The sequence below is a fragment of the Lygodium microphyllum genome, chromosome 24 (genome assembly GCF_053477565.2).
Source record: "Lygodium microphyllum isolate KBCC chromosome 24, Lygodium_microphyllum_v1.1.10, whole genome shotgun sequence".
In the NCBI taxonomy this organism is placed as follows: domain Eukaryota; kingdom Viridiplantae; phylum Streptophyta; class Polypodiopsida; order Schizaeales; family Lygodiaceae; genus Lygodium; species Lygodium microphyllum.
In genome coordinates this window covers 9,431,956-9,451,975 of record NC_141158.1, presented here as the reverse complement: position 1 = coordinate 9,451,975, position 20,020 = coordinate 9,431,956, and the positions used below count along the sequence as shown (strand labels likewise).

The 20,020-nt window shown below is 40.9% G+C and overlaps 2 pseudogenes; both read left to right on the top strand.

The window, feature by feature from the left end:
* Window positions 1–3,639: 3,639 nt before the first annotated feature.
* Window positions 3,640–6,020, top strand: LOC148014831 (histidinol-phosphate aminotransferase, chloroplastic pseudogene; annotated as a pseudogene).
* A 7,204-nt stretch (window positions 6,021–13,224) lies between these two features.
* LOC148014830 (histidinol-phosphate aminotransferase, chloroplastic pseudogene) lies at window positions 13,225–14,277 on the top strand (annotated as a pseudogene).
* Window positions 14,278–20,020: the final 5,743 nt, after the last annotated feature.

Genomic DNA, 20,020 nt, shown 5'->3' with positions numbered 1-20,020 from the left:
TTCTTTGGTCTACCAATCTGATAAGCCTCTATGTAGGTTGAATTCCTTGCAACCCTAAGTCCTTCATTGTCACATCTGTCATTATGTTTACTGATGAGCCTCCATCAATCACTGCATCTGAGATAAAGCATCCTTCAATCCATACACTAATCTCTGAGCCACATATACTTCCTTTACAGGCTCCAGGGCCTTATTGGTCTTGGTCACTGTTGAAGGAACAATCCTTAATCCACATCTTCTTGTCAAGATGCTTTTAAATTTCTTTCGACACAACTGGGAGATAGCATCAGCAACTACCAAAATGTTAGATTCGGTTTAAAGGTGTCTAGGTCTTTGGCCAAGTCATAATCTTTGATAGGATCTACGGTCTTCTCCAGCTAGCCTGCTGGGGAATGGGGCTACACCCATTTTCATCTTTCCTTTTTCTTCTAACAATGGCAGCATCGGCACTTCCTCTATTTCTGGAGGTGCTTTTGTATCATCTATCTCCTGGACCTCTGGTCTTGTTTCTGACACTGTCTATGTAGCTCTTTGTGGCATTGCAATGCTCTGTACTGCACTGTTATGTCCTGTACTGCTCTGTCCCTCTATTGGTAGGTTGAACTTCATAGTCTTGGCAGGGGAGTTATTTTCATTCTGAACAACTGGTTCCTTCTTCTTGGCACGCATGACAGTGGCAACTTCCAACTCTACCAAATTGGAGGTAGACTCTTGTACCTTCTGTTAGCTATCAGTGCCATTGGCCTTGACAGGGCTTGGACTTGGACAGTCCTTTGTAGCGTGGCCTTCTCCTTTGCATCGGCTGCATAAGGATTTGTAATCCATAGATCATCTAGGGTTTGGACAATTCAAGGAAATATGACCCTTTTCTCCACACCTATAACATTCCACTTCTGATATCTGACCACCGCCAGACAGTCGTCCTTTGTAACTTTGAGAGGGAAACCTCCTTGGACCAAAATTAGGACCAAACTCCCTAGGCTTTTGTCCAATATCCTGTGTTGTCATTTTGGATTCTAGCAAGTTGAATCTTGCATTTTCATCTTTCTGTCTTCGTTCGTGCATCTCTTTCAGAGAGAAAATATCCTCTGTATGATTCTTTTGCAAACAATAGGAACAGAAGGCTCCAGGAATGGTTGGTTTTGGGGTATATTCAGTGGCTCCCCTCTTGATGATACTTTCCGCACCATGTATTAGAGTGCATGACATCTCTCCCAACTCCCGTAGGGGTGGACATATTGGCTGTATTCACCGTCAGCGTCTGTAGCTGCTCTGTAATCATATCCATAAGCTCTTTCTTGATACTTGCAACTGAGTTGGATAAGTTGTCCTCTAGATTTTCACCTCCTGAAGTACTTATAGTAGGGTTTTAGGAAGCTTCTGTAATTACTACATACACTGGTTGGGTTGATTGAGAAGGTCCTCTATTCTGGTTCTAGTTCAGAGCTCCTATTGAGACTTGGGATTGTTGATTCCAATTCGTAGGGCTCCATGTTATTGAGTTGCCATTGGAGGAATTGTTTGAGGCCACTGTTGTTGTGGTTGAATCATCATTTCAGGCACTATCGTTTGAGGCTACCATAGTGAATTAGGTGCATTATACTACGGCACTGTTTGCATTTGGGGATATGGGTAGCGAATTGTCCCCAGGATTGCATTTGGTGGGTATACCATTCCTAGCATGGGAGGAGGTAAGACTCCTCTTCCTGGAGTCATTGACAACCTTGCTTCAACTTCATCATACAATCTTGCACCTTCCACTGCAGCTTGCAGATTGACTGGTCTTCTCAATTCCACGAACTTGCAAACTTCTGGTTGTAGGCCTCTAAGGAACACTCCTTCCTGGATACCTTTGTCCAAATGATGGTTAGCCCATCTCTTCAGGATGGATTCCATTCACAAGACATAAGCTTCTACTCTTTCTCCAGAGGACTAACTTAGGTTCATGAACTCTTCTCTCATCCGCTCTTCAAAACCTTCATGCCTTTAGTGAGGAAGGCCAACTTCAGGTCCCTCCATGTGCCAAAAGTTCTTGCTGCTTGTTTCTCATACCACTGAAACGCCGCACCCTTGAAAGTGGCAAGGAATATTGCTTACCAATGCTCACGGGTTCTGACATTGTTAGCCACACATGCTACCATAAATTCTGCTACATGGAGATCGGGGTCTTCATTGTACTCTCTCTTAAAAACTGGCAATGGGACTACATTTGCTGGCCTGTCATCAATATTTCCAGGACGAATCTGACTGGGAAGGGGTCCTTGAGTCACCATGGAGACTTTTGTAAAGAGTTCGTTTAGGGCATCAAAGGAGGCTTCTGCTGCGAGCTTGTTCTGAGCTTTGATTTTTGCCTTCTCTCTTCTCATGTACCTCTGGACTCGTTCTAACGCTTGCCTCTTGATTGTGTCATTCATGAGGGGCTTGGCTCCAACCAGTTGGTCAGTACTCAATAGAATAGTATCAGAGAGGGCTTCAGTCTCTAGGGGATTCTCTAGCCAACACTCTTCTACTTCCTTCTTTTCAACATCTTTGAATTCCGCTTTCAAACCATTACAAAGGGGGAGATATTCCGTTCTGAAAGTATCAAAACTCATTCTTCTTAGGACCGTTGTTGTGCCATTATAATAATGCCAGCTTCTGAGGGTTTCCACATTGTATGTTGTGAAAAACACTCTGTCTACCAACTTCCAATGGGTTGCTAATTGGACAAACAAAAGATTGTGAGTGCACCAAGCATCCCACGCATCTTGCTATTGAGCATCCACGAACAAATTCCAACTCTTTTCCTTCTTGTTTTCGTGAACCTCCATAGACCAAAATGACTCCTGAAGCTTCTTCACAATCTCCCACTTGACGATGTCTGGAAACTTCTCAATGAATACCAAATCTTCCATGGATAGTCCTTCTCTCTGCTTCTGTCCTTCAGCTTGTTCCCAAACAATTTTCCACCAAGATGCAAGTTTCTGTTGCCTCAATAGGAAGAGGAAATAGTCCACCAGGTAGAGCTTGCATCATAATGGTAATATGTTTTCGCCATTGTGGGATAAACTTCTTGTGGAAAGTGGCTTTGATAATAAGAATCTCCAACTCTTCAGTGGAAGAAGGAACTTTGCAAACATCCATTGAATTCTTCTCCTTGGCAATGCCATTGCCTTCATTTTCAACCTCTTTTGATGCTTGTTGATGGCAAGCTTCCCCGGGCTGCGCACCAAAAATGTGGAGCCCCAAGAGAAACACCAAGGAAAAGGTGATTCTACTGCAAAAAAATCTATCTTGTAACATCAACAAGCTTTTATTTCATTCTTTTGATGACCAAAATAAAGAAAACAATAGATCTTCACGTAGCATCATAGTAGATATCTCCCATGGATTTGATAGAATCAACCATAATCTTCAACATCTTTATAGAATCCTTTAATAGAACAATGAACATAAAAGTATACACCATTTTTGAATGGACATCAATCACATAGTATTCATCTTCAATGTCTTTATAGTTTTCTCTCAGTCTCTCATATACAGATACACTGTTTTGATAGAATTGGCTATCTTTGGCTCTCTCTCTCTCTCTTTCTCAATAGTACATCATCTCCTCAATACAATACTCTAATAATGACTCTCGATAATCCTTCTTAGGTCATGGATGCACCTCCCGAGAGGTATGCCTGATGTGAAGAAGCACCAGAGCCACTATAGTGTCTCTTCATAGCTCACAACTGTCACTATTACTTCAGTCTTCTCTTTAGTCTTCAACAGTTGATTCTTCCATTTGTTTTAGCTCTTTTGAACTTAGATTCATCCTTTCCAAAAGTTAGAAAACTTTTCCAAAGTCACACATATATTCTAGAGAACACTTACAAAAGATCTACAGAACAGAACAGAACAGGAACAAAGCAGATACAAAGCAGAGACAGAACAGATACAGTGGCTCTATAGAAGGTTTACAGAGGGTTATAGAAGGTCATCAGAGAACATCAAATCCTCATAACTCATACTAAAACCATTCTAAACTATAAAAAAATATTCAATAAGCTTCGAAAATATTTCAACCTTCATCAATCATCAATCCATGCTTCATACAGAAGAAAATCAGAAGAACAAAACAGAAGCTATACAGAAGGTATCAGAACCAATCAGAACCTCAACAGAACCTATGAGAGTATCACAGAGCTTCATATTTCCACTAAGAATCATCATGCGCTTCCAAAACATAATCAATATCATCCAAAACACTCTCAAACACTTCCATTAACAATCATACATCACTCTAAATCCATCAAAAATAAATCATTCAGACCTCAAAAACAACAAAAATCGGTATAAAATTGAGTCTTTTTCCACTCTCAACAACACCATATGCTTCATTTCTGTCCAGGAGCACAGTAGTAGGCAACAGCGTTGTCGTGCTGCTGCGCATCCGAGTCGTATACACCTCCATTTCTTTTGTTGTGCATTTGTGTTATTTTCTGCATGTGATTCATTTTGTGTGAGATGCATTACGATAATCCACATCTAATGTATATATTCCGTTAGTGTGTGTATGATTTTGTTTGGATGCATGATGTGTGTGTGTGTTAGAAAAATATGAAAAATTGATGCCAAAGGACATTATCAAGCTGATAATTTCAATGATAATCTCTAAGAAAAGTGCAGGGAATTGTGGAATCAAAGGAAGGTTTGTGGAAGCGATCATCTAAGTTCAAAAGTTCCCATGACATAGAGTTGAAGGAAGTCTCTCAAAAGCTGCTTAAGTGAGCAAAGCACTAGTGAAGCACCGAGGGAGTATTTTGCCACCCAATTCTCAAGGCCGAAGTGGAAGTTTATGTGCAGATCACTCATCGTAAAGCTGACTGTCAAAGGGGCAATGCATGACTCCAAAGATAATACTCAAGGTCAAAATCAATGTTGGTGCATAGATCTCGTAAGGGTGTAAAGAAACTATCTTGTCAAAGAGGAGGTTTTTTTTTATCCCCGCTCAACTAAAAGAGGAGAAGGGGAGACTAATTGGTTTAAAAACCATTTTTGGAGGGAAAAAGCATCCTCTGTAAAAAAGCAAGGGGTTTTTTTTGGAAAGACGAGTTCATCCAGGGAGAAAAGAGAGGGTTCTCGGGCGCCTTTGTGGGGGATCTCTCCCTGAAGGGATTGAACAGAATGACTCGACAAAGAAGACAATGTGTACTCTGATCCACACAGAAGAGAACGGAAGGAAACGACATGCTGAAGATGATGATAAGGAAGATACGCTAAATACAGAGACATAAGAAAGCCCCACGTAGCTCCAGCACTCCCATACTGGAATGGTTATTCTCGATTTCCCCAACAACAAACGTCGCAGTTTCCTATCTGGAGATTTGTTAACAGCTGCGGCTCAAAATTTGTACATGTACTGGTTGTGTTGGACGAAGCATACATTGAGTTTTCTGGAGAGCCTTCACGAATTACCTGGGTAAAGGAGCATGAAAATCTTATTGTGCTTCGCACTTTCAGCAAACGTGCAGGCTTGTAGGTCTGTGTGTTGGTTATGGTGGCTTCCCGTTGAGCATTATCAATTACTTGTGGAGAGCCAAGCAGGCATATAATGTCTCTGTACTGCTGAGTTGGTTGCATGTGCTGATTTAAGCAATCCAGACTACCTCAAGAATGTGAAAGAGGCTCTAGTTGCTGAAAGAGAGCGGTTATTTAAGATGCTTCAGACTTTTCCTGTTTTCACACCTTATCCAAGTCATGCAAACTTCATCCTCTGTGGAGTTAAAGGTGGTCGTAGTGCAGGACAATTGAAGGCGGATCTTGCTAAGGAGGGTGTAATGGTACGCCACTATGATAAAAAAGAGCTTAAGGGATTTATTCGTATATCAGTGGGAAAGCCAGAACATACAGACGGATTAATGAGAGCTCTTAGAAAGGTACTGCAATGAATGTGCCTCCAGACTGCTTTCAAGGTTTACTGGAACTACAACTGTGAAGTTTGTAATACAGCAAGTCCTCAAGGTTGTGCTAATGAATCAAAATCGGAGTCATGATCAGCTAAAGGATAACTGTTGATATTCCTGGCAATTGTTGGGAAACTAAAGTTTGTTAGCTGTTCTAGCAAACTAGGATGGAAACATTTGTACTCTGATGCATTTTACTCATGTTAAAACATTTTATCAACAAATAGTTCTCTGCACTGAAGGACATGCTTGAGTGGATTATTATTTAATGCCCATTGTTCTGTTCAATTTAGCTGTCATCATACACCTGAATGTAAACAGTTTATGAGATACTTCAGATTTTTTTGAACATGAACTTCATGTAACTCACTTGACAAGGAATATAGTGAACTTTGGCATCAAAAATTCAATTTCTTCTTGTTAGTCTCTTCACTTGTTGCAACTTGAACCCCGTGTTCAGCAGCCCTTACAGGAAATCTACGACATTTCTGGTGAACCCGACGTGAAAGTGATGCGTCACTTTTCAGCAAGATGGGAGACTCGCAAGAAGAGATGACAGATGACAATGTCATGAAGAACCTGTTTCAGTCATTTACCACTTATATGCAGCAGCAAGCTCACGTGAAGCGTGATAGTGATGCCATGGATGCCTTGAAATCTGTCCACCAGGAGATGAAGCAGTTCAATGGCCAACAAGTGTCAACTTACCTGCATTTGTATGAAGAAAAGATGAAGTTTTTTGGGGTTTCTCAAGATGTTTGGAGCCGCTACTTCTTGCGGATCGTGGTGCGTGCTCTTGAAGTCCGAATTTCACAAAATCAAGAAACAAATGCAGGTTGGGCTGAGTTTAAGAAGGCATTAAAAGATGAATATTTCCTGGAAGATACAGGTCTTATGAACCGCAGGAATTTCTTAGCATGGGTTTCTATGCCTAATAAGGGACTTTCAGTTACCGCCCTTCTGCGAGAGTTTGAGAGCCGCTATGATCAGTTGGATGGAACTGAGCAGCAAGCTTTGGAGATGTAGAAAGTGGAATTATTTTTACAAGCTGCTGATGCTGATTTACAGGAAAAGTTGGATGATCTTTTGGAATATCAAGCTACTGATTTAGGTTTAAAGACCGAGTGGAGACATGTCATTGATGCTGTGAATGCTCTTGTTAAGAAGCAGCGTAGGAGAGTACGATTGCATCGTAATACAGGATCAATTTCTGAAAAATCCTTGGAGACTTCTTCTTCTACCCCTGCTGCAAGTTCTATGCCTAAGCCTACTCCTCCTGTTGTAAATCCACTAGTTCCTGCTACTCCAGTGCCCTTATCTGTAGATGATGTTATTAAAGGCTTGGCAGATTTGACGATTGAAGTAGTCAAAGTTGAAGTTGGTAAGTTAAAGGAGCAACTTATGTCAGTACCAGCTGTAGCACCTGCTCCAACGACTGATTTTCCAGCTGGTCAAAGAAAAGGGAGACGATGTATTTGGTGCGATAGTACAAAGCACCAACACTGCAGAGATTGTGATGCTTTTCAGGAAGCGCGAAAGAAGAATGTAGTGTTCTGGGGACAAGATGGGAAGATATGGCTGACTGAGACTGGTGCTCCTCTTGACACGAACTTTGGTAAGGGAGGCATGAAGAAGCTTGTTGATGATATGGCTACGCGATCAGCTTATGTGAGTGTTAGAGGAGATGCTTCAGCTTATGGAGTCCAACTTGAGCAAAAATCAGATGGAGACTCTACTTTATGGTCCTCTGCCTTGGAGATAGCGAGAAGAGGGAAAGTTCAGGCATCTACTATGACTTGTGTGGGCTCCAGCATCCGATGAGAAACGGGATAGGATTCTCTTGTTGATAGGTATTCTATTTTTGTTTATATGGCTAAAACACAGGGTTTAGATGCCATGGTTGAGGAAAAGAGAAGAAGAGATGAGGAGGGTCCGAGCACCTCCAAAAAAACTAGAGGGGGTGACTTTGTTTCACCACCTGTTATTACAGCTCCACCTATGTCAAGTTCTCCAACTCAATCAGGTCCTGAACAACCTATGGGAGACAAGCAGATGAAAGAGAAGAGGCAACCGAGAAAGGAGCCACGATTCAAGATCTTGTCAGACCTTGATATGCATACGGATATGAGTAAGATTTTTCATGAAAGAATTTTGAATAGTGAAGTCACTTTTACTGTTGGAGAAGCTCTTGGGATTGCTAGAAGAGAAATACAGGATCAGATGCAGGATCTTTTGCGGAGGAAACGACATGCGATGGAAGGACCTGTTTTACAGGGATTATGGCATGGAGCTCTTGGGGAAGAGCATGATGATGCAGTGATGGTTGAGAATGATTTTGTCAATCCGCAATTGGAGAAAATAGTTCAGCCTATGCAGTATGAAGATGATGATACCCCTATTCTCATTCCTCGCAGCCATTTTTCACGCAGTCATTGGGCTAGAGCAACCACTGAGACGGTGGTAAGGATTGGAGAGAAACAGATTCCTTTGGTCGCTTTAGTTGATCATGGTTCCAAGATTAATCTTATTGCTCGAGGTGTTTATAAGAGTGGCAAGTGGCCTATGGATGCAGAGTATGGCTGGCGCATGAGAGTCGCCAATAATACTTCTGGTGATATGTATGTTGCTTGTCCGAGCATCAGAATTTCTATTGGTAATGTTGAAGAGGATTATCATTGCTTTGTTCACGATTCTTGCTCTTATCCGATTATTCTTGGACAGCCTTTCATTATAGAAGTAAGAATGGAGACAAAAGTGATGGATGACGGCTCAGCTTATGCACGGATACGCAGTAAGGATGGTATGCGAGCTGTTCAGTTTATGACTGTTGGGGTAAATCATCCGAGAAACATGGACTCCTTGCGTGAGGTACCACTACCTACGAAGGAGTTGGATTTTCATTAGGTACCACTGTCTTGCGAGATGCCAGTGGTACGGAGCGGAGAAAAGAGGAGATCTCGCCTCCTGGCAGCCAGTTTTTCTCCAATAATTTTGTTGGTTTTTCTTTAGATAGTTCAGTGAGTTATCAGAAAATTTCATATTTTCCTAGAGCTGCCAGGAAGTACATTGGTCGTAAGGAGAAAGAGTTGAAGATTGCAAGTATTTTGCAAGCAGAAGAGCATGTAGATGGATTGTATGAAGGGATGTCTTATGCAGATACATTGTTTGAGATGGGATCAATGCTAAAAACTGATGTATGTAAGGGTTCAAAGATCATATCTGTGCAAACCTTGGATATGTTTCAGGAAATTTCTGATTTTATGCTGAAAACAGAGTTAGAGGCTGAGAAAACTCAGCAAACTGAATTTATGGCTAATCTTGATCAGCTTACAGAGTTGCAGAGGGCTGAAACCTTTCAGCCAACAGAGTTAAATGCTGGAAAAATTCAGCATATGGAGTATGAGGCTGCACCCATGCAATCCATAGAGCCGAGGGTTGAATCCATTCAGCCAACAGAGTTGAATGCTGAAAAATTTCAACATACAGAGTTTCAGGCTGCACCCATGCAGTCCATAGAGCAAAGGGCTGAAATCTTTCAGCCAACAGAGTTGAGAGTTGCTGAAAATTTGCAGAAATTGCGGCAAAGAAAAGAGTGCTTAACTCATGCCAAGGTTGACACGAAGTATAAAACAGTTGATAAGAAGGTTAAGCCGGTTGCAGGGCCGCTTCCTCCTGATAGTGATGAGCAGATAGAAAAAGCTATGAAGCAGCCTACGTTGAGAGATCCTGCAAATATTGGACATAAATTTACAGTTGAAATTCTTGCAGAATTGAAGATTGGAAATGATGATTTCTTGCTTCCAGTGGAAAAAGAATGTTTTAGAGAGATGCTTGGATGTCATGGTAAGGCATTTGCTTTCTTTCCTCATGAAATTGGCTGCATTAGTCTCGAATTGGTTGCACCTATGGTCATCTTCACTGTTCCTCATGTACCATGGAATATACGTCCTATACCTGTGCCTAAAGCACACTTGCCAAAGATGATAGAGTTGTTGAATGAGAAGATTAAGATGAGGATTTTGGAACCCTCTTCTGCACCCTATTCTAATAGGTGGTTTACTGTACCAAAGAAGAATGGTACTTTGAGATTTATTCAGGATCTGCAGCCCTGAACAAAGTGACAATCAGGAATGTGGGAACAGGTCCAGTTATGGATAAATTTGCTGAGGCTTTTGTAGGACGAGCCATCTATTCTCTAGGTGACTTGTATTCTGGTTATGTGATCAGTTTCAGCTTGCCTTGGAAAGCAGGGATATTACTACTATGCGGACACCTATTGGTCTTGTGAGGATGTGTATCTTGCCTCAAGGTGCCACCAACTCAGTTGCTCATATGATGAATGCTATGCATAGAGTTCTACAAGACTATATTCCACAGTATACCATGCCTTTCCTAGATGATGTGCCTATTAAAGGTTGTGCAGAAGAAGAAAAGAATGAAAGTCTTGATTTACGAGGATGTAGACAATTTGTGGCTGAACATTTGGTTGCTTGTGAGCAAATATTGACACGATTAGAGGAGGTAAACTTGACTCTTTCAGGGCTGAAATCTGTCTTTGGTGTTAATGAAGTTATCATAGTTGGGCATATGGTTGGATATTATGGCAGGAAGCCTTCACTTGCAAAGGTGGATGCCATAAGCAGGATTGCAAAGTATTGCTCGACTACTTCAGAGGTGCGGAGATTTGTAGAAGCTTGTGTATTTTACATGATTTGGATTCCTCATTTTTCTCACATAGCAGATGTTCTCTATCAGCTGCTTCGAAAGGGGCAGGAATTTCATTGGGATGAGAAGCATTCGAAAGCCATGCGTAAACTCAAGAAGCTGTTGCAATCAGCTCCTACTCTTCGCAAGGCGGATTATCAGTGTGGACGGCCAATCATGTTGACAGTTGATACTAGCCCTATTGGCATAGGTTGGGCGGTGGGACAGGATGATGCTGATGGAAATAGATATGCAATCCGCTTTGGAGCTAAAGTTCTTAATGAGCGGCAGAGGAGATATCCGCAGATTAAAAGAGAGTTGTGGGGAGTAGTCACTGCACTGAAGTGTGATAAAGGGTATTTTATTGGAGCTTCAGTTGTTGTGGAAACAGATTGTTTGCCTTTGCTTGGCATGATTACTAGCTGTTTGACTCCAGATATAGCGATGCTTCGGTGGATTGCCTATATCAAATCATTGAATCCAGAATTTCGACACATAGCAGGGAAAGATAATCCAGTTGCTGACATGCTATCTAGAGCGAGATATGAGGATGAGGAGTCAATGCTTGCAGAAGATGATGAGACAAAGTTTGCAGCTTCTGTCCTTGTTCATGATTGTCATGTATCTACTGTTGAGGCCTTTATTGAAGAACTTTATATTGATGAGTGGCTGCAAATTGGACAATATCTAAGTTCATTGACTCAAAGAGCTGATTGGACAGATGATGAAATCAAGAAAATCAGAAGGAAGGCTTATGGGTATTTCTTGAAAGATGGTTTTCTTTGGAAGCATCCAAAGAAGAGAGGCGGCTTGCCCTTGAGAGTAGTTTGTGATGTAGCGATGCAGATACAGATTATGCGAGAGTTTCATGAGAGCTCATGGGCTGGACATAGAGGTGTGTGGGCTACCTATGAGAAAATCAAAGACAGATACTGGTGGAAAGGGATGTATAAAGATATTTCTCACTTTGTGGAGACTTGCAGGGACTGCCATCTTTACTCTTTAGTCAGGCATCCTGATGAGTTGCATCCGACCTATCCACTATGTATGCATTATAAGTGGGTGGTAGACTTGGTTACTTTGCCAGTGGGACTTTGGCAGATGAGATATCTTGTCTTGGCTAGGGAGGGTCTTACAAACTATGTTGAAGGCAGATCTTTGCAGACAAAGACCACCACTACAGTATGTAAATTCTTGTTGGAAGAAATATTTTGCAGGTATGGATGTATAGGCAAGATTACAGCTGATCGTGGAGAGCTAGATGCAGATGAAGCTAGAGAACTTTTCTCACGGCTTGGGATTAAATTGGCTCGTACTACTGCCTATAATCCAGAGGGAAATGGCAAGAGTGAAAGAGGACATCCGCCGATAGTTAAAGCATTGGCAAAAGCTTGTAGAGGTCGGATTGGGGATTGGCCAAGATTACTACCTTTTGCATTGTGGGCTGATCGCTCTACACATAGCGTGACTACTGGATACATGCCTGCAGAGTTGATGTATGGGCAAAAACCTGTCATGCCTACAGAAATTTGTGCTCTCACTTGGAGTGTTCTTCCGTGGCATGAGAATTTATCAAGGGAGGAGCTTCTAGCTCTTCGGATTCGTCAACTAGAGAGAAGAACAGAAGATGTGCTGCTAGCAGTTGAACATTTGAAGCCAGCTCGACTCAGAAACAAGGACAGGTTTGATTTGAGGCATCGCTTGAGGCCTAGAGCCATAAAAGAAGGAGATTGGGTTCTAGTCTACGACAGTAGTCTAGAGAATCAGCATAGTAGCATGAGAAAAATGGTTCAAAGATGGTTTGGACCGTATGAGGTGAAACAGGTTTTTGACAATGGTACCTATGAGTTGGCTGAATTAGATGGAACAGTATTGAGGGTGCCCATTGCTGGAAAACGAGTCAAGATTTTCAAGAGAAGAGAAGATGAAGAATATTCACTTGAAGCATTTACAGAAGAAGAGTAGGTAGAAGAAAGTCAAGCAGAAGAAGCAGAGAATATGGATGATGAAGCTGATGGAGAAACAGGTCTACTAGAAACTGAAGAAGGACTCGACCTGTTTGTGGACTTGAATTATCCTGGATAGTTGGCTCATCCGGAGGATGCGCAGGTTTAGAGGGGGTGGATGTCGTGCTGCTGCGCATCCGAGCCGTATACACCTCCATTTCTTTTGTTGTGCATTTGTGTTATTTTCTGTGTGTGATTCATTGTGTGTGAGATGCATTACGATAATCCACATCCAATGTATATATTCCGTTAGTGTGTGCCTATGATTTTGTTTGGATGCATGATGTGTGTGTGTTAGAAAAATATGAAAAACTGATGCCAAAGGACATTATCAAGCTGATAATTTCAATGATGATCTCTAAGAAAAGTGCAGGGAATTGTGGAATCAAAGGAAGGTTTGTGGAAGCGATCATCTAAGTTCAAAAGTTCCCATGACATAGAGTTGAAGGAAGTCTCTCAAAAGCTGCTTAAGCGAGCAAAGCACTAGTGAAGCACCGAGGGAGTATTTTGCCACCCAATTCTCAAGGCCGAAGTGGAAGTTTATGCGCAGATCACTCATCGTAAAGCTGACTATCAAAGGGGCAATGCATGACTCCAAAGATAATCCTCAAGGTCAAAATCAATGTTGGTGCATAGATCTCGTAAGGGTGTAAAGAAACTATCTTGTCAAAGAGGAGGTTTTTTTTTATCCCCGCTCAACTAAAAGAGGAGAAGGGGAGACTAATTTGGTTTAAAAACCGTTTTTGGAGGGAAAAAGCATCCTCTGTAAAAAGGCAAGGGGTTTTTTTTGGAAAGACGAGTTCATCCAGGAAGAAAAGAGAGGGTTCTCGGGCGCCTTTGTGGGGGATCTCTCCGTAAAGGGATTGAACAAAATGACTCGACAAAGAAGACAATGTGTACTCTGATTCACACAGAAGAGAACGGAAGGAAACGACATGCTGAAGATGATGATAAGGAAGATAAGCTAAATATAGAGACATAAGAAAGCCCACGTAGCTCCAGCACTCCCATACTGGAATGGTTATTCTCGATTTCCCCAACAACAAACATCGCAATTTCCTGTCTGGAGATTTGTTAACAGCTGCGGCTCAAAATTTGTACCTGTACTGGTGGTGTTGGACGAAGCATACATTGAGTTTTCTGGAGAGCCTTCATGAATTACCTGGGTAAAGGAGCATGAAAATCTTATTGTGCTTCGCACTTTCAGCAAACGTGCAGGCTTGGCAGGCCTGCGTGTTGGTTATGGTGGCTTCTCGTTGAGCATTATCAATTACTTGTGGAGAGCCAAGCAGCCATATAATGTCTCTGTAGCTGCTGAGTCGGTTGCATGCGCTGCTTTAAGCAATCCAGACTACCTCAAGAATGTGAAAGAGGCTCTAGTTGCTGAAAGAGAGCAGTTATTTAAGCTGCTTCAGACTTTTCCTGTTTCCACACCTTATCCAAGTCATGCAAACTTCATCCTCTGTGGAGTTAAAGGTGGTCGCAGTGCAGGACAATTGAAGGTGAATCTTGCTAAGGAGGGTGTAATGGTACGCCACTATGATAAAAAAGAGCTTAAGGGATTTATTCGTATATCAGTGGGAAAGCCAGAACATACAGACGGATTAATGAGAGCTCTTAGAAAGGTATTGCAATGAATGTGCCTCCAGACTGCTTTCAAGGTTTACTGGAACTACAACTGTGAAGTTTGTAATACAGCAAGTCCTCAAGGTTGTGCTAATGAATCAAAATCGGAGTCATGATCAGCTGAAGGATAACTGTTGATATTCCTGGCAATTGCTGGGAAACTAAAGTTTGTTAGCTGTTCTAGCAAACTAGGATGGAAACATTTGTACTCTGATGCATTTTACTCATGTTAAAACATTTTATCAACAAATAGTTCTCTGCACTGAAGGACATGCTTGACTGGATTATTATCTAATGCCCATTGTTCTGTTCAATTTAGCTGTCATCATACACCTGAATGTAAACAGTTTATGAGATACTTCAGATTTTTTTGAACATGAACTTCATGTAACTCACTTGACAAGGAATATAGTGAACTTTGGCATCAAAAATTCAATTTCTTCTTGTTAGTCTCTTCACTTGTTGCAACTTGAACCCCGTGTTCAGCAGCCCTTACACGAAATCTACGACAGCGTGAATTGCGCTTGCTGTATATTCTTGCCTATTTCTTGCTAAAGATGAGCTATGGAGCTCAAATTGCTTATGATTCATGCTCTATAGCACTTGACAAGTGATCTCCTTCAAGCTTTGGTAAAATTTCTCTCTATTGTGGACTCTTCTCTCTCCCATGGAACCCTGTTATTGACAGTTTTGGTTCTTATCAAGATCATGGAATTTTTAGTCAATTTCACTTCTTGAAGACTCTACACAAAGGATAGTACCCACATTGTATGGATTTTCCACCATTGTGGAAGAATGGATTGGATCCTTGAAGGATTCATGGAAGGGGAAGCAAATGTCATTTGAAGGAAGGGAATTATTGGATTCTCTTTCAAATTTTGAAGTTTCTTTGAAGCCTACTTCATACAATGAAGAGTAATCAGTATCTTCAACTCAAGTGGCATCTCTATTGAAGACTTCTTCATCAAATTTTGGGTCCAATGGTAATGGGAGCACTCTTCATGAAGATTCTTGATCAACAAGCTATATATTAGCATTGGAAAGCTAAGATGGGGATTTATTGGATTAATAGAAGCTGAATTCAAGCTCTATTTGCTAAATCCAAGTTCTATTTGTGGGAGATTCCTTCATCAACAACAACATTCTTCTCCTACCAACTTGAGAGATACTCTAATCATTTTTAATCTCTATTTAAATTCTCTTGCTCAGCTAAGTCCAATTGAGGAAAGAGGGATTAAAATGATAAAGAATCCAATCCATTCTATCAAATGCATTTCATGGGAAATCCATAGAGCTATTTTAGTGATTGCTCATTGCATAATCACTCTCATTCACTGAAATAGTCACTTCCAAGTGCCTAAATTCTCATTTCATTTACCTAACCCTCATATTGAATAGTTTTCTCTTTTGTTCATTGACATAAGTAAAATTTTACCCAATGGTAAGTGGAATAAGAATTGTTAAGCAGTGAGTCACTGCTAAGATTATCCCTTACCTATCCCCATTTCAATTTTAGCCTATTCCATTCAACTTCTTGCATATCATAAAAGGGGCAATCAAATTCTTTTCATTCCATGCAATTCATGCTGATTTTTAGAGCCTAGCATTGAACTGCTATGTATATACCCACGAGGAAAAGTTGATGCCGGGTGAGTTGGTAGGACAAAAGAGAGGTGACCCTCCCCTACTGACAAGGGCCTTGAAGAGGAGCATAAACCGACTTGAGAGGGAAATTTGCACACCCCTCAAGTCTCGGATCCCACACATTTAAATTTCTTATCCTCACCTCTCAACTCTCATAAAAAAGATATAACATACTACGCTCCTCCCATCCAATTCTCACAATCACTCTAGAAAATGATGGTACTCAAGATGTTGACCAGATATGAACAACCCATCTCAGAATTGATAGCATCCTTCACACGACCCTCAAACTCTCCCAACCACCTTACACGCTCAACTAGAGGTTCCTAAATTTGTGATGAACATCCCAAATATCATGCGTACAAGAAATGCACATGCTCAATGATATGTGCTCTCTCATGTGCGCGTGCATTCAAAAGTTACTGCATATAGCTGCAGCGGACCTCATGCTATGCAAGTGCTCAATGATGGTGCAAAAAACGTGCTTCATTTCAACCCATGGCATGGAAGTATTTGATAAGAACAGGAGATGACCCTGAGTGCAGTGCATCAACAAGTGCAACGTGAAGTGCTCATGAACCCATAATCCATGTGATGTGCAAGAGTCTTCAACTAAAAAACAAACCTTGTTCCACAATATTCGATCCCTACTAGCAAACTCCAACTTCAACCTATCCAAAAAAATACCAAGCTCGACCAAGGCTTTCAAGTTTCACACTCAACAAATCAAACAAAATGATAGAAACAAATCCTAAGCTAGATAAACACAAAAAATCCAATTACAAAACAACAAAACAAACAGTCACGCAAACAACTAAGCAAGCGAAAATCAAGCCTAAATACAATTTGACTAGGGCCTTTCAGTTTTCAAAAAAACACTTGACAACGAGTTTTATGACCCAATGGATGGCTTTCCTTTTGATCCGAGTAGTCATTATATGGATGATTCTTGGACTGATTTACATCCCTTGCTCTTTTCCATATCAAATGACGCATGGAGTGGTTCAAGAGGAGACAATACCCTACACCTCAAAGGCCAAATCAATGGAAGGATCGCTTAGATACTCATTGATACAGGCAGCACACATAGCTTTATTAATTCCAAATCACTCAATGGGTTTAAATTGAGTACATATGATATGCCTTCTTCCCTAAAGATCCCCTAAAGATCCAAGTGGCAAATGTAGACTTTGAAAATAATAATCAATGCTGCCCAAATGTTCCTGTTACTCTATCTCCATTGTGCACTACATCAGTGAGTCTGATTGCATTAGAAATGGGTCCCATTGACATTATGTCAAGAATCACATGGTGGGGGGATTTGCTTGAGGTGTTGCATCAAACACACACTATATACACAAGAGGAAGCTCACTCAAGAATACACAAGAAGAGAGATGGAGGCCAAAATGTTTTTTTGCTGATTTTTTCTTCCTCTTCACCCACTATACAATACACATAAAGTATAGATAAGATACAACATAAAGGAACGTGACCTTCTAAGTCAAATAGTGCATAACCGACTACACTAATCGACTAGCGTTATATCTTTGCCAGCTGTAGGTAGGTGTAACAAACTAAATATAATAAGTCATAAGTCAATGGCCATGTGAGTATCATAATGATCACCAACGTGCTAAGTGTAGATGTGCGGACTCATCTAGCCAGGCAGTCCATCATCAATGTCTGCCTGTGTTGAGCTTGCCATCTCAACACTCCCCCTCAAGCTCAATTCTATCTCTGCAACTCCAAGTAAGCTTCATAACTTTCGAAGCTTCTCTACACCCAATGCCTTTGTGAAAATGTTATCTATCTAATCCTGGGTGCTGACATATACCAAGTCAATCTCTCCTGTAAGTACCTTCTCTCTCACAAAGTGGTAGTGCATCTCAATGTGTTTTGTCCTAGCATGGAACACTAGATTCCTAGCTAGCTGTATGCTGCTCATGTTGTCACAATGAATGAAAAATAGACCATCTCCTTGCATATCCAAATCACCTAATAGCTTTTGCAGCTATACCACCTCACATGCTGCCATAGTAGCACCTCCATACTCAGCTTTTGTACTCGATAAAGCAACTATAGGTTACTTTTTTCTGCTCCATGTAACTGCTGCACTACCAAGGGAAAACATGAATCCACTTGTAGATCTTCTATCTAACATGCTACGAGCCCAATCTGCATCCTCGAGGAAGTAACTATATGTATGTTCTCTACATCCTGTGCGTTCAAGGCCTATTTATAAATATGCTTATCTGTGAATTTTTTCTAAATAAAACATAACCCTTTTCTATTAAATCTGTAAATAACCCCTTTATATTACACCCTTCTGTATGTAAAAAATGTATTAAAATGGTATTTTAAAAATACATTATTTTGAACCCACGTGATGCACACATATATTCATGAGTAACTTATCCGATTCTACATCTATGTACCCAAAGACATGTACGTCCTTACCTGCCTTATAAAAAGTCCATAATGTAAAGTGGACTTCATAAACCTTAATATACGTCTAGCTGCATCCAAATGAGGCTTTCTAGGCATCTGCATAAACTGACTGACAAGGCCAACAACATAGCTCAAGTATGGCCTTGTGATAGTCATGTAAATCAAACTCCCCACTATCCTCCTAAGCATAGTAGGGTCTTCTATCTCATCGCCAACGTCAGCACTCAACTTCACATTTTGCTCCAATGAAACTGAAAGAGGCTTACATGCTGTCATACCATACTTGGATAACATATCCAAGCCATACTGCCTTTGGGACAGTCATATACCATCATCACATCTGATCACCTCAATACCAAGAAAGTATCTCAGCTCACCCAAATCTTTCATCTCAAACTTCTTCTTCAAGAAGTCCTTAACTTCAGCAATCCCATTGTCACTGTCACCTGTAATAATCAAGTCATCCACATAGATGACTATGATGACCAAACATGCATCTCCCTTTCTCATATAAAGTGAGTGATCAGCATCAAAAATATAAAATCTAATATTGACAAGATACTCTCCAATCTTGTCAGACCATGCTCTAGGTGCTAGCTAAAGCCCATAGAGCGCCTTCTTTAACTTGCACACATATGTGGGATGCTCTAAATCCTCATAACCTACTGGCTACTCCATATACACTTCTTCTTGCAATTCACCATGTAAGAAGGAATTCTTAACATCTATTTGCTGCAAACTCCAACCTTTGGCTATTGCCAAGGCAATCACACAACTAACAGTTGCCATTCTATCTACTGGATTGAATGTCTCTTCATAATCTATGCCATATGTTTGAGCATAGCCTTTTGCAATCAGCCTAGCATTATACCTACTAACTAAACCGTATGCATTATGCTTGACTTTGTAAACTCACTTACAGCTAATAGCTTTCTTACCCTTAGGTAAGGGCACCAAATCCTAAGTCTTATTTGCTTCTAATGTAGCCATCTCCTCATCCATTGCTACATCCCAATGAGCATGACCAACATCATCCTCAAAACAAGTGGGCTCAACATCCTCAACTAGTTTCACCATATAAGCATAATGGTGGGCTGCATAACCTTCAAAATCAAATCTTTTTACAGGATATCTGACCGTGCTAGATCTACGTACCACTAGATCACTTAGTGGAGCCTTTACATTACTATGAGCTCTATGTACACCTAGTGTCATAACTGAGGGAATGCCAAGCTCATTATCCAAACTCTCCAAACCACTAGAATCTCCATCAAATCCCAAATGATGGGTAGATGCATCATTACCATCCAACACTTTCTTCTTTCCTTTCTCCTTCCCTGCAACACCTATAGATCCACCTGACGATGTGGGGCTACTCCTTAGTCTCCCAGATCAAGGGCTCACTGTAGGTGTAGTACCAGATGATATTTTTGGTCCACTAAGACTCCGTGATTCTTGTTTATCTTTCTGCATATAGCTATCTTGATCATTATCATAATCCAAAACATCACCACCAGGTGTATACCAACTTCCCATCTCATCAAAGATAACATCCCTACTCACTCTAAACTCACCTACGACAAGGTTATAACAGCGATACCCTTTCTGCTCTAAAGAGTATCCAATAAAAACACATTTTTCTCCCTTTGGATCAAGCTTCT